Below are 13,668 nucleotides of genomic sequence, written 5' to 3'. Positions count from 1 at the left end.
CCTGAAGTGGGTAGGAACATGCTTTTTATAGTATAATTTACACTAGGAGATATAAAGCTTGACCATTTTGATAGGGAAAATGTCTTTTTGCAACAATAAAACTATTGTTTGGAAAGTACAGCTAAAGTTTCCCTCATAAAGCCCTGGTCCTAGTGAGTGATATCCTGACCAAATTGAAATCAAATTAGTAATGAATTGATTGAATTTAAATAGGCATGTGCAGTGAATGAAGTATGAGGAGAGAGCAAAACAGATTCCAGATGGGGTAATTGTGAGCAAATGATATGTATGTTTGCTCTTATTGCGAAATGTACCCCTTCAAGCCTATCCCATTTTTGTCAAGTCTTGGGCTCACTTCTGGCACCCTTTCCAGTCTTTGGAGGTCAGTCAGAGTTGAAGAAGTCCCTGATCTTGGTCTTTTACCCTGAAAATATGAAGAGGGAGGACAAGAAGGCAAGAGCCATGGTGCTGGCCTCAGTTTTCATCTCTGCAGCAGTCTAGGAGGACTCTACATGCAGAGGCAAGGCAACACCACAAACCCATGAACACCAGGAAAACAGGCCTGTCTCTGGAGGTCCCACTTCATAGCTTTGAATTGTCCCATAGGTTAAGGGCTTCTTTTTCTGTGATCCAAGGTGAAGGAGGACACAGAGGTTATTTCTGAGCTGGCTTGTGGGGCAGCTTTGCTCCCCCACTCACTACTGTGCTTGCTGATATCCCTCTTTGAAGTCTGCCTTAGCAGTGTTTGAACATTGCTCTGATGGTGGTACCTGCACCGTCACAAAATACAGCCCTGTGTGCTTAGTGCACATCTGCATTGCACAAGGAGTGGGGTGCAAGGGGCTCTTGGGGGGGCTGTCTGTTTGCCATGCTCCTCACGCTGAGTAGCCTTCTGCCCATGTACTTGAGGCAAGTGACAGAAAGCGTTTAGAGGGTCTCTGCTGAAGGAAGCCCCTCCAGAAGAAGATCCCCATTTGTCTGCCTTTCCTGACAAGATGTGGAGACAGAAGGGAGCATAAACATCAAAGGTTCTTTCAGATGGATTCAGACTCTAATCAGTTCTTACCAGTTGGTTAAACCAGGTGACAAACCCAATTCCCTTGTGCTGACAGCCATAATAATCAGGCACCTTCTTTGTTCATTATGCTCTCTTTAACCCTGGTATTCTCATTCAGCCCTGCATTTAGTAATCGCTCAGTGTGACGGTGCACTAATGAAGAAATAAAACACAGTATCTGAGATCCATTCTTCTAGCAAAAAGATAGACTCTGCTCCACTGGCTTGTAAAATCAGGTTTCTGTTCACTTGGAGAACTATTAGACCAGGTGAATAAAAGTTACATTGGGTAATTTGGAGAGAACACCTGGATTGGACTGTGGATTGATCCTTTCTTTATTATTTCTAAACACTTTTTAAGATGAAGAACCTCAGCCTTCTTAGGATGTGTTTTTGTAAAGCTTTGACCCTTGGCTATTGATTTCCTTTAGTAATAAACTACCTGGCCTCGTCACTTATCTCGCCTTCTAGGTTGGGGGAGGAAGACCGTTATGACTTTCCATTAGCCTGATTGTACTAGTGGATGAAAGGGGATTGGAAAATTCTCCTTCCTTTTCATTTATCACAGTTCCCATGGTAAGTAATAAAAGCAACACCTACTTCCTGATGCACTGGTCAGGAGAGGTGCTCCAGAGTTTTCTCATTCCATAACACCACTCTCTTGACATCTCCATCCATTGTTGAGTTGTAAAAACTGTGCCTAACCTTCAGGTAAGCCAGGCATCCAATCTAAACAGGTAACTCGAACTCAGGTTTTAGTGTTCTGCTTATTTTAGGTCTGCTAGAGTGTGTAAAGCTTGTACAAGTAAGAGCAGAATGTGGCAGGATGTGAGTGTAGGAGATGGTGGAGTGGGCTGTGTTGGAAGGCACAGACACCCTGACATACATAAGTTTACTGATGCATCTTTTCCCTCAAGCTTGCCTCATGGGGATAATCGTCAACAAGTCTGTTGCCACTGAGGAGCAGAGCTGCCCCAGATGTGCTGCTTGGACTTAACTCAGGAATTAAGAGTTTCAACTCTGAAGCAATGGGCTTGTCAGCTGTGTGGTTGTACGTGGACATAGTAGGATTGACTTGTAACACACTTGAACGCAAGCTGTGGGAAACATGGATGCCTTTCCCTTTTGGAAGCATCATAAAAATAATGTTAAGGCAACTATTAAGACCTTCATTATATTTCACTGCTTACTGAGAGGATGGGTCTTTCATAAGGTTAACAATCTAATTGAGAGTAAATTGCCTTACCAGTACACAAATCCATGAGGCTGGAAAACAATCAGTCTCAATCATGGTCCTCATCCCTGAATTTCCTTCTCCATAAGGAGATACTCTGTGAATTGCAGCCTGGCGTGGGCAGGTGCAGTTCCCACCCAAGTTAATGGGTGTTAGTCCTGCGTCCCCACTGTTAATGAGTTGGGTTCTCTAACTACTTCTTAACAAACAATGCTCACATTATGAGTGAGAACAGGATGGTTCTGTATTGTTTATATTGTCTGTTCGATTCTGATTATTAATGATTTTTAATTGGGAGCCCTTTACAAAAGAGAGATTACCAGCATAGACTGTCCAGCTTGAAATCTGTCTCAGTAAATGACCCTGAATAATTTAGTCCGTTGTGCCACCCAAACAGTGACTGATTGATTGATATTTTGGCGTGGCCTGAGATATTTCTAAAACGGTTGCATTTAAGACAGTTTATACCAGAGAAGCTTAGAGATAATGAGAGCAAATTTAGTGAGATGCAAGAGAAAAGTGCCTGCTTTAAAAGGGCTTTCTCCAGTTTAGGTTATCAAGAAATCGAAGAGCCTGACTTCAAACAGCAAACACCACTTACTTGTCTTTACATTCGCCTCTTCTAATTGAATTTAGTGCACTGCTGTATTTCCTCCAGAAAGTATATTGTTTTTAAATTACCATTTCAGTGCTATTACTCAAGGCTCCTGCTTCTAATGCTTTCTGACAGTTATCAGCATAATGAACCATAATGAAATGATGAGCAATCTACAGTGGAAACTCAATGTGGATTCCACTAGAGCTGTGTGACTGTGTTGTTAAAATTTGAATGCACATTAAAATAACACTGTCCTTATTTGTTTCCAAGGTCAAGGCTTAAAAAAAGGTCTGAAAGGTCTAAACACTTCAATTTTGTAAATGTTTCAGTCTAATATATTCCCTTAGCACAATCTTGTGTTGCATTTAATATATTTCTGAGATATTTGACCTGCATTTTCAAAAAAGAGTGAATTTACTTGCCTAGTAACTGTGCTTGCAAATGAGTAATTACACATGAGCTGATTATTTAAGCCTATGTTTATTATGATTGCTTAGACTTCTAAATAAACAAATGTGCTCTTTTTCCTTCAACTTCTGCCTCTTCTAAATTTCCAGACAGACGCTGATTATCACTGTTCTAGCTTAAGAAAGTAGGCTACAATGCGCGGTCATGCTGACTAGTATGTTGTAGGTATGTAGCTTTGCCATTTTTCCTTCCCAGGGTTTGCACGCCTGTTCTGGCACTACTTCAGTCTAACCTGCTGTTGGAGCCCATTCTCTATAATATCAAATATATGCCAATACAACCTCTGCTCTTCAGAAGTTAAATTTCTGACATAGTAATTCTTCCATGTCTTTATATATGTCTGTACCTTAAGTAAATTATTTTGTTCTTAAAACATGATATAAGGTTTTTCATTATGTAAACAGTATGTCAAAATGCCTTTTAAGGTGCGGTATGGCAGCTGCAAGAGCAGAGGGAACAGTGGGTAGGCAGTATGGAGAGAATGATTTTTCTTCTACACATGGGCTGGGAAAATAGACCATCCATCCCTGCATTGCTGCCAGACTGAGAGAAAGGGATTGTGAGTGATGGGAATCTCAAAGGAGAAGGCTGTCTCCTGTCGTCTGTGGTGATGGGCTGAAGGAATTGAGAAAATGTTGAATAAGAAGGGGAGTGGTTATGACTTGGAAGAGAAGAGATGGGAGTAATTTGACAATGTGTGTTTATAATCAGTAGACTTAAAATCATCCCTCCTATAAATACAGCAACTGTTTATTAGCTGTCTTCTGATTTTCTGGCCAGAGCCTTAAATTAACAGAGACACTAACTCAATTAAGTGGGGGCTTTGATTTAGTTAGTCAGGACCCAGTTCTGTAGAGTTGTTGAAGTAAATTAGAGGGCTAACAAAGTAAGAAATTCAGCAGTTGGGCCAATGACAGAACAACTTATTTTTCTGGTTGGATTTCTTTCCTGTCAGACTGTCAGATAACTTTCTGGTATCCACAGTGGAATTCTTCTTTTTATCTTGAAAGAGCGAGTGAACACAGGTGGTATGGTCTGCAGCACAGTGTATTAGAGTAGATGCAATAATGTGTCTTAGCCTATGTGGCAATGCAAAATGATCTTATGTGTCAGTTTTTGAAAGAGAAAGCCAGAGCCCACAGGGGTGGCACCTGCAAGCATCAGTTTTCCCACACCTCTACCAGTGGTAACTGCACCTCTTCGCTTAGTCTGGAGAGAAGAGGAAATATCGATTGTTCTCCACGTGAAAGGAACAAAGCCTATTGTGAAGCTGGTTACCAGGGTTCTTTTGGCAAGTAAATAGGAAATCGTACATGCCAGTAAAATGGGCATTTTATCATTGGCGCTGGTCCAAGATCCCTAGCTTGGCAGAACTCCCACTGAAGCCAAAGGAGTCTTGCCCAAGTAAATAAATTAAGAATTGTTTACCAAATCAGTTGCCTTATTAAAACCCTGTTGTAATGCTAACTCTGCACAGAAAGGAGAAGGGGGGTAGAAATAGAGCAGATGACTGATATTTCAAGTGGCTGCTGCATCTTGCGGACTGTTGACTTTGGACTCACCAGTTGTAAAAACACGTAACTATAATGATAAATGGTCAGGAACAGCCAGGCAGACAAGAAACGAGGGTTGTCCGAACTGTCAGTGCTTGTGTAAATTAGCCTACAGCAACAGGAGACCTGTCCACAACTGCTGAAAGAAGCAATTAGTAGCAGCAACATATACAACTGTCACAGAAAAGTGTGGGCTTTATTTCTAAGCTTAAACTTACACAGCCCAGGTGTTTACTCTGTGTTATAACTTGTCTTTCAGATGGTTAAAGATCAACAACAAAGGCTTATCTGAAGGTCTTCACAGCTCACATGCTGAAACATTATTGACAGCTCCTCAGTTGTACAGGTTTAATGAAGCTATATGAGATGGAAAGAGGAGGCCAAAGTGCTTTTTCTTGAAGGCTGTGCCTGGCACCGCTTGGCCAGACGTTTTAGTGAGGGAACTGAAAGATTTTAAAGACATTGATTATTTAATAATTACTTTCTTTGCATCCACTCTGAAAATAGTACACTCTCAATTTCACACTCGGCCCTGCCTTCAGGGAGATGAATTTTAGGATCATGATCAAGTTAGAGTATTGATTAGAATTGTTAAAGGCTATCTGTACAATAACAGCATCTTGACGCCTTGTTGGGAGAGTAGCAGTATGGTCACATTGGTGAGGCTGGCAACACAATTAAAAGCCGTAGCAGAGTCATACTGCTTCTTAGTGCCTGAGCTAGCCCCTTCAAAGGTACCTGATGTACTTCCAGTGACATTTCATTGCTCTCTGTAGATATGCTCTAAAGGTCTTTGGACTGGTTCATTGTATGGATCTTTTCTTTTTTACACCTCTTTATTTGTTCTCTTTATTCTTGCTGTGTTGTACACAAAAGCTGGCTTTCAGAGCTTGTGTAGCAGAAGATGTGCTAAACTTTTCACCACTTCTGATAGTGCATTTCTAGTTAGGTTTTCTTGCTATTAGACAGTTGGATGCTTACTCCCAGGTGCCTGCTGCTCGTGTAACTTATCAAAGACTTAACTGCTCCTCTGTAGTATAGCCAAGGCCAAGTTGCCGCTTCAAAATAGGCCAGTTCATACTAGGCTCCTTTTAAACAACGGTGAGTCATAGCAACCTTCCCTGTTGTATGAATCTTGTTTATTATGTAGCAAATTAGCTAAGATTTCTGAATACCCTGTGTTGCCTTTGAAATCACAGGAGATGAAGAGGGCCAGTGGCTCTGGGGCAGGCTCATAAAGAGGATCCTTTTGTCAGTCCTGGTCCAAAGCCCATTGAAGCCTGCTGGTCTGCCTGATTGATGCTGTTCAACAAACACCCATAGCTGGCACTCTGCTGCATTTAACAGTATGTTTACAGGGTTTTAGCAGTTTGAGGGTGAAGTTTGAAAGCTTCGAACTGCAGCAGGTTATTGAATTATTTTTAGTGTTTGTTAGAATAATTTTTAATCCTTATCAAGCTAAGGTCTGCTTTTTCTGCCTCAAAAAAAGAGATGTGATATTTTCCTCAAGGAGAGTGCAGGAATGGTTAAAGAAGATTAAAGTCTTTTCTACATGCCTGAGGTTTTCTGATGTCTGGTGGGAATTGCTAGTGAAGCTTCCTTCCAATTTCACACTGTCAAGCAAACACGGACCGAATGCAGGGTGACAACCCACTTGAAAATAATTATCCATTGCCCTGGCTGCAGAGACATCAGTTACCTGATAGAGAAATGTGCTTTTACACATGTGCACATGCAGACTGAGTAAATTATTTTTTCAATAATCTTCTCTTTCCAGGGCTCAAAACCTTCATCCTGCTTGTTATTTAGTCACATATGTATCTTTTAAAAGCATCTTTCTTTTAAAGGAGGGTGCATTTTAAATGCACTGATCTGGTGACTGACAGGATGCTTATAATGAAGGCTTGCCTTCTTGAGGGTATATATTTGAAATATCTCCATTAGCACTTCCATGGAGAGTGTGGGTTTCAGCTTGCGTTTTTAATAGATCTCCTCCCACAAATAGATCTTTCAAGGTAATGAATATTAACCGTACCATAGGTTAGTAGTAAACAGATGTGGTTACAGTCCAAATACTGATAATATCAGTTTACCCCTTAATGGGTAATATTGCTGCCAAAATAATGCACTGTTAATGGCTAAGGACTAAGCTGGCACAAAAAAAGGAGCTCCTGGTAAATGAACCCTTTGCCAGGGGGGGCACGCTAAGACCTCTAGAGGAGTGCAGGCAGGCGGCTGTTTGTGGCTAGAGAAAGCTTTATTTTGAGTGCAATCAGAGTGGTTTTCTTCTAAGTGCTAAATTCACTTTAAAGGCGTTGTCAGAACGCTGTGCTGAGGTGCTTTTTGGTTTGTTTTGTGATGGTTTTGTTTTTCAATCTAAGAAAATTGTATATAATGGCTACTCAGGTCTGATAAAATTGGCCAAACCGAAGCCCAGAACTTTATCTTCAGTGCTTTGTCCATGGAACTGCTGAGGAAAGGAAAAAATAAATATTTTACAAAAGCTGTTTGCCCAAAATTTGGAGCTGCTAGTTGTCTAAAAGTGGGATTCTGGCATCCTATCAAGCTGAAGCAGCAGAGAACCAAGATTCAAGGTCCTTATTTCTTGTCATTTTATGGGACAAGAGAGTCACTTGGGAGCTGTTTTGCTGGGAATCATTTCTTTCTCTTCTCCTTTTACTGTCCTTTAATCCACGCCTCCTAACCATACACTGTTGCTGAACTAAATTAACTGGTTTAGTGAAGACAGTATTCTTTATGTCAAACAAGTCTGTCTGGTCCAGTTGTAGAAAACTGTAATTGAATTTACTGCATACACCCACAGAGACTTTTAGAGCAGCACCTTGCTGGGCAGATCAGTAGTAAAAAAGGAAGATGTAAAACCAGAGATATTAAAACCTTTGTCATGACCATTTAAATGCAGTTCCCCAGCACAGTGCATTTACAGTTCTACCCTCAGATCCCAGGCTTAGTTTCCAGAGGTATTTTTCAGCTGTGTAGATTGGTCGGGTTTAGAGCTGTAGGGAGAGAAAGGGTGGGCTGACTTGGTTGGAGTCTATCTGCACACCTGCAAATCGTGCCTGTCTGCCTGTCTCGCTGGAGTCCCTCCAGCTCCGGGAGCCCAGCTCCAGCATGCCCTTTGACATGGGTTTGTAGTATAGGGAGTTTGTCAAGGGAGAGGCACTCGCCTTTGGACTTGTGGCTTGGCGGCTGTGCTGAACCTGCAGTCCTGGTGCAGCCTGGTTAGACCCCGTCCTTGGGCGTGCCGAGGGTCCTGGTGTCTGTGCTTTCCTTTTGGCATGCATGAAGGGCTGGGCGTGACTGATCCCTGAGGGAAGCAGGAATATTCACTCAGTTGCAGCTAATCGTCTTTGTGCTGTGTGCCTTTGAAATTGTATTGCGTTCAGGATAGACCTTTCCTTGGCGGAACAATTATGCCAGTTTCACTGGGTTGAACCTCCTACAGTTGTACTGTTATCCTTTGGTGGCAGGAAGAAGGGGGCTTTGGGATAAGTTCTTCAGCAGGATGGTATCTGAATAACAGGCAGACTTTTAGCCAGCAACCTCTGATGGTCCCTCAGTGCACAGGGCAGCTGATTTAAATGCAAAATATTATTTTCCTTGGAAATAAACAGTTTACTGATGAAATGCCATTATGCCCAGTGTTAGTCTGCAGCCTGCTTCGCTTCACAGCCGTGGCCCCTTGCCATCTGCACCCCACAGGTGCTAGTTCAGTCCTGGATAGCGAGTTCATTACAGGGTCTTTGCTGCAGAACCTGTATTGTGAGTCACTTCAGTGCTGGGACCAGACTTGATCCCTGGTATGAATCACAGAGGCTCCTTAACTGTGCCCACAGAGACCTGTACTTCCCAGAGATCTGGCACACAGGTAACATAGCATACGGAGATGTCTTGTGGTCTGGAAGGTAGGTCAGGTGTTGATATGTGCCCTTGTCATGGTTTTCATCAAGCCTCTTATCAGACTTGTAGTGGCATGCGGGAGGCTTCTGACTGGAGAGGGACTTAAGCATTTTGTAGAAAGGGAGGAAGAAAAATATTGATGGATCAAAAGTTAAAATGCAGCCCAAGACTGTGATAAGAGTGCTAAAATACATTAATCCTTTTGGTACAAGTAATGCTTATGCTATTAACCCCTTAAAAGCTCTAGTTTTCCTGAATATGCATTTGACATAGGATTCAATGTTGCCTTTAAGACAGACAGATCTGTATATCTGTGGGTGAAAGAGATAGATAAAATGGCTATAGCTTATTGCAGCAGGAGAAAGCCAAACAATCTGCATTACCCAATACATGTACAAAAATCTAATAGGAGGGTTGAGGAAGATATCAAGATTAGCTTGACAAAGATTATTTGTTGCTAAACAGACTCTTCAGTGTTTCCCTTAGCCCTGACACACACAATGAACTGCTCCACCCAGGGCCTTTCCATTTGCTTCATGGCTCAGTTGATTTTGATGGGTTTATTGTGAAGCAAGATTTATGGAGCCCCAGGAAGGAATAAAATTAAAAACTTCCGTTCCTTGTGTTCCCACAGAGGAGTCCCCCGTGTCTGCTCGCGGTGCTGGTAAATGGGCTGGGTGAGGAATCTGGCATCCAGGCCCCATGATCAAACTGTGACCCCTTTGCAGTCCCCCAGTGGTAGACGTGCGATCCGCTCTGCAGATCCATCTCTAAGTTTCTGTTGTCTTGGGCAAGGAAAACTAGAGCACTTGGCTTCCTAATGTCATAAAACAAACTTTAAAGTTAGTTGATATAAAAATGTCTAGATTTTTTATTTTTTCTTCTGTAGGGACTATTACTTTTTAAGCTCTTCTGGGCTATGTGGCATTATTAGCTCCATGCTTCCAGAGTGCTGAATGGCTCGTGCAATAGCATGCTTCCATTAGCAGGAGTTTTAAGAAAAATTTTGTAAATCCTGGGGTTTGGGACAAAATTACAGATGTTGGCACCAGTTTCAGTGGTGCATCTCCTTGTCTCCCCTCTCATCTGCCCTGTAGCTAGATTTTTCTGCAGGAGGACAGAGGGTTTGTGTGAGGGCAGTGGTCTGGCAGGCAGGATGCTGTTCCTGTGGGATCCTGTTAGCTGGGTTCATCTTGAAACAGTGCTGCCATTTCCAGCCTGCCACGGCCCTGAAAGGGTTTTCATCTCATCTATCGGCAGCGGCTCTGTTGTCAGAAACAAAGCAAATCCTGATCACCATTGAAGGAGCAGATACGCCCTGTGTTTCAACATCTGAAACCAGGCCCATCAATCTGAAACTATTCCCCACTCCCAGTGCCAACAGCTCCATTGATGACTATGCTCCAGAAAGAAAAGAAATTGCTTTTTCCCTCACTGTAATGTCAGCCCACCATGTGGAGACGCCCCCACATCTTCCTTTTCATGCTGGAGGTGGTGCACTCATTTCTGTGACCTGCAAGCATCTGCTTCCCTGGTTTTCCGCTTCATTGCATCTCTGTTTAGACACTGCAATGCCCTGTCCCACATACTAATTACTGACTTTTTGCTTCTGAGGAGCTTGATTCATTCTGGCACATTTTCCCATGTGAAACTGGACCTAGAGCCTTGGAAAATATCTTAATGGACATCGAAGTAAGTCTGAGTTAACCCCAAACTGGCTGCTGTATCTGAGCTAAAAGGCACCTCTTTCAGACTGTAGCTGTGGCAGTATGAACCTTCCTTGCGTGGAGTATTTTGCTTCACAAATATCCCCCTGAAATAAGGCAGCCCTGGCAGAGCCAGGCGTTGCTCAGGGAGGGGAGGTGTTTGCACTGGCTCCACCTTATCTCAGCTCTCCTGGCCATGCTCCGGGTTGATGTTCTCACTTGTGTGATTGCAGCAAGCAAGCGCCTTTTGCTTTTTCTCACTGTAAAGCTCTTGTCATTTCCCCACAGGAGCAGTTTCTGTTCAGGGCTTGCTGCTGCAAGGTACTGAATGGCTTCTGGGAGGATGGGTGTCCTCAGCTCCCACTGGCTCTGGCAGCTGCTCTGGTGAGGTCAGACCTTCACTGCAGCATGGACTTGGGCTTGCAGATACTGAGGCAGCTGGTTTCCTCCAGAGGCTTTTGTTTGTTCTCCTGCCCCCTTGACAGTACGGAGGGACAAGTGTTGTCACCTTGTGCACCTGCCTGCCCTGAAGAGAGAGCCCTGGTGTGAGGTAGTCTGGGGGGTTTGGGAATAGATGGCGTTTAGATCAGTTCCTGCTCAGCAGTCCCTGCACTGTTACTTGAGTTCATGATTTCAGGAGTATCTTCCACCTCATTGCACTCCGAGTGTATTTTTGAAAAGGAGGCTCGTTTATTTGCAGTCTAAGCAGAGACCACTTTCTTCTGCCGAGGGGAGCTGGCAAACCCAGCTTTCAGGGGAAGGAAAGCTGGTTACTGGGCTGAGACTTGGCAGAGTTGTGGCTGATGGCCAGATGTGCAAGGCACGTCTTGTGTGTCCTAGTCATCTCGCCACATCTCTCTCTGCCTCAGTTTTTATGTGATGGACAGAGATTAAAACCAGTTTCTTTCCATTTTCTTTCTCTGCTAGTTTCTAAGCATTTTTTGGAGCAGGAAACATCTCTTACTGTGTTTGGTAGCTGATCTTTGAGTAAAAGGGTTTTGTCCTTAGGAGTCCTAAATGCTGCCAGTGTATAAATAAAAGTCATGAATGGCAGCCCAGTGGTGTGGCAGGTGGGAGAGCTCCCCGTCACAGGGGTTGGCCTGGGCTCTCTCTTCTCCTCGCAGTAATTCTACCTGTCAGCCCTGATTAACTCAGAGACTGTTTGGCAGGAAGGGAGGATTTCCCTCTTTTCAAAATGAATATTTTAATTTTGTATTTGTGAAGTGAGCACAGAGGAACAATCCTTGCTCAGCTACACTTACAGCAGAGGCCTTTTATTTACATACTGAAGATAAGTAGATACATTTGACCTCTATGTAGTTTAAGACCCTTTTCTTAATTTACCTGCCTCTCCTAAAATGAAAGTCCTGTCTCCTGTTGAACATGTGTTACATCCTGGCAGCTTCAAGCATAGACCCAGTGACATGATGCAGCCTTCAAAACCTTGTCCTCCACAGTGTGCTCAGGTCTCAAGCTTCCTTTTAGATGCACCTGATGAATTGAGGCAGCTAGAATTAATCTTCACCTTAGTCACCTCTCAATGGTTTAACCTCTTTGCTGCTACACTTGAGTTACTTCGTAATTTCAGCAGAATTTCACCATAATGTGTTCAGTTCCCATTTTAACCCGATGGCTGGTTTTGTACCTTTGGCATATGAGAGATTATGATTGATTTATTTATAAATTTAATTAAACTATTGGTGCTGGCTGAATTTTTTTCCAGTTTCATAATATTTGACAAATAACAGAAATGGAAAACCTGGATTGAAATTTGCCAGAACTTCCTCTTTCCTTTCCTTTTTCGGACAGGAGATCTGGTTGAACTTTTTTTGAATTTCAACCATCAAATATATTTTGATAAAATTTAAGAAGCTTTCACGAGCTCTCTTGTGTCTTGAATAAAAATTGAATTTGTGACTTCCTACAAAATTATTTTTGGTATTTTTCTGGTAATAATATTTGTATTTAAAGCTCTAACTGTGAGTAATTACTAAGGACTGCTATTTTTACTGTATTCCGGTTTGGATCATTACATTTTGCAAGCTTTGTTCTCACTCTCTGTTTCATTTCTTTTCCATACAGTATTTACCCCATGTCCTGTCCCAAAGTAGTGTGTGTGTAGCCAGTGCTCTACCCCAGAATAGGCTACCTTTTGATGATCGGTGAAGCTTTCTGTGATGTATAAAATACCCATCTCTTTCATGGGGTTGCTCTGAATCATCCTTGTTAAATTTAAGGATACAAAAATTGTGCCTCACCTCAACTGTATTGAAATTAGATTAAGAGTCACAGGATTAGCTCTTCTGCATTTTCAATGTGCTTATTGGTTTGGGGCCTGTGGGGATTTAAGCATATAAATAAGATTTCTGCCTGTGCATTGGTTACAGAGTGAGGCAGGTCACTGCTGGAGGCAGTTTGCCCGGTTGGGCAGAACTGGCTATTACAGTCCCAGCAGGTTGCTGGAGGTGCCGGGAGGAGCTGCCTCCTGCGGGCTTGGCTCTGCTGCTGCTGCCCCTTCCCTGTGCCCAGCGCTGTCCCTCTCCTGCCCAGGGAGGCTCTCCCCAGCGGGCCTTCAGCTTTGTCCCCAGATCCCATAGTCCCCATCCTGGAACCAGGTGGGACTGTTTGGCAGCGTGTTTATGAGTCTTAAAGTCTCCTGTCCCAGTGGTATAAGAGCTTCAGTCTTATTTCCAAGCTTTCTGTATGGTCTCTTGCTTCTGACCAGTTTTCTTGTTTCAGCTCTTCTTTCAGCTGCTCACCATATTTTCATCTCCAATTCTTTCACATTCTCCAGCACTCCCCTATTGTGACCTTTATTCTCCCTCCTTCAAAGCTGCAGTTCTGTGTCCAGTCTTCTACTCTCATCTCCTTCCTGCACCCCAAAGTGTCATGTCCAACTCCCGGCTTGATGGGCTTCACTGTTCACTGAATGTGATCTGACATCAACTTGTCTGGAAAATATTGCACTTCTATTCTTAAAGAAAAAATACTGGGGTATCAAAATTTCAATGAGAGTCTGTCTCTGTGTGGTCTCTGCTGTCCCTGACTGAAGCAGGAGTTGCATACACTTGGTATTACCCAGGACCCTAATTCTGAAGATACTATGTAAGTTTATTCCAGTTACTAAAAACA

The 13,668-nt window shown here is 43.0% G+C and overlaps 1 protein-coding gene across 2 annotated transcripts in view; it reads left to right on the top strand.

Annotated features, from left to right (window-relative positions):
* Positions 1-13,668, top strand: part of EPHA4 (EPH receptor A4) — a 107,722-nt gene that overhangs the window by 44,146 nt on the left and 49,908 nt on the right. The window lies entirely within an intron of this gene.

Source organism: Athene noctua, chromosome 8 (genome assembly GCF_965140245.1).
Source record: "Athene noctua chromosome 8, bAthNoc1.hap1.1, whole genome shotgun sequence".
Classification (NCBI taxonomy): domain Eukaryota; kingdom Metazoa; phylum Chordata; class Aves; order Strigiformes; family Strigidae; genus Athene; species Athene noctua.
Note: the sequence above shows the minus strand (reverse complement) of the source record. Positions and strands in the feature narration are given on the sequence as shown.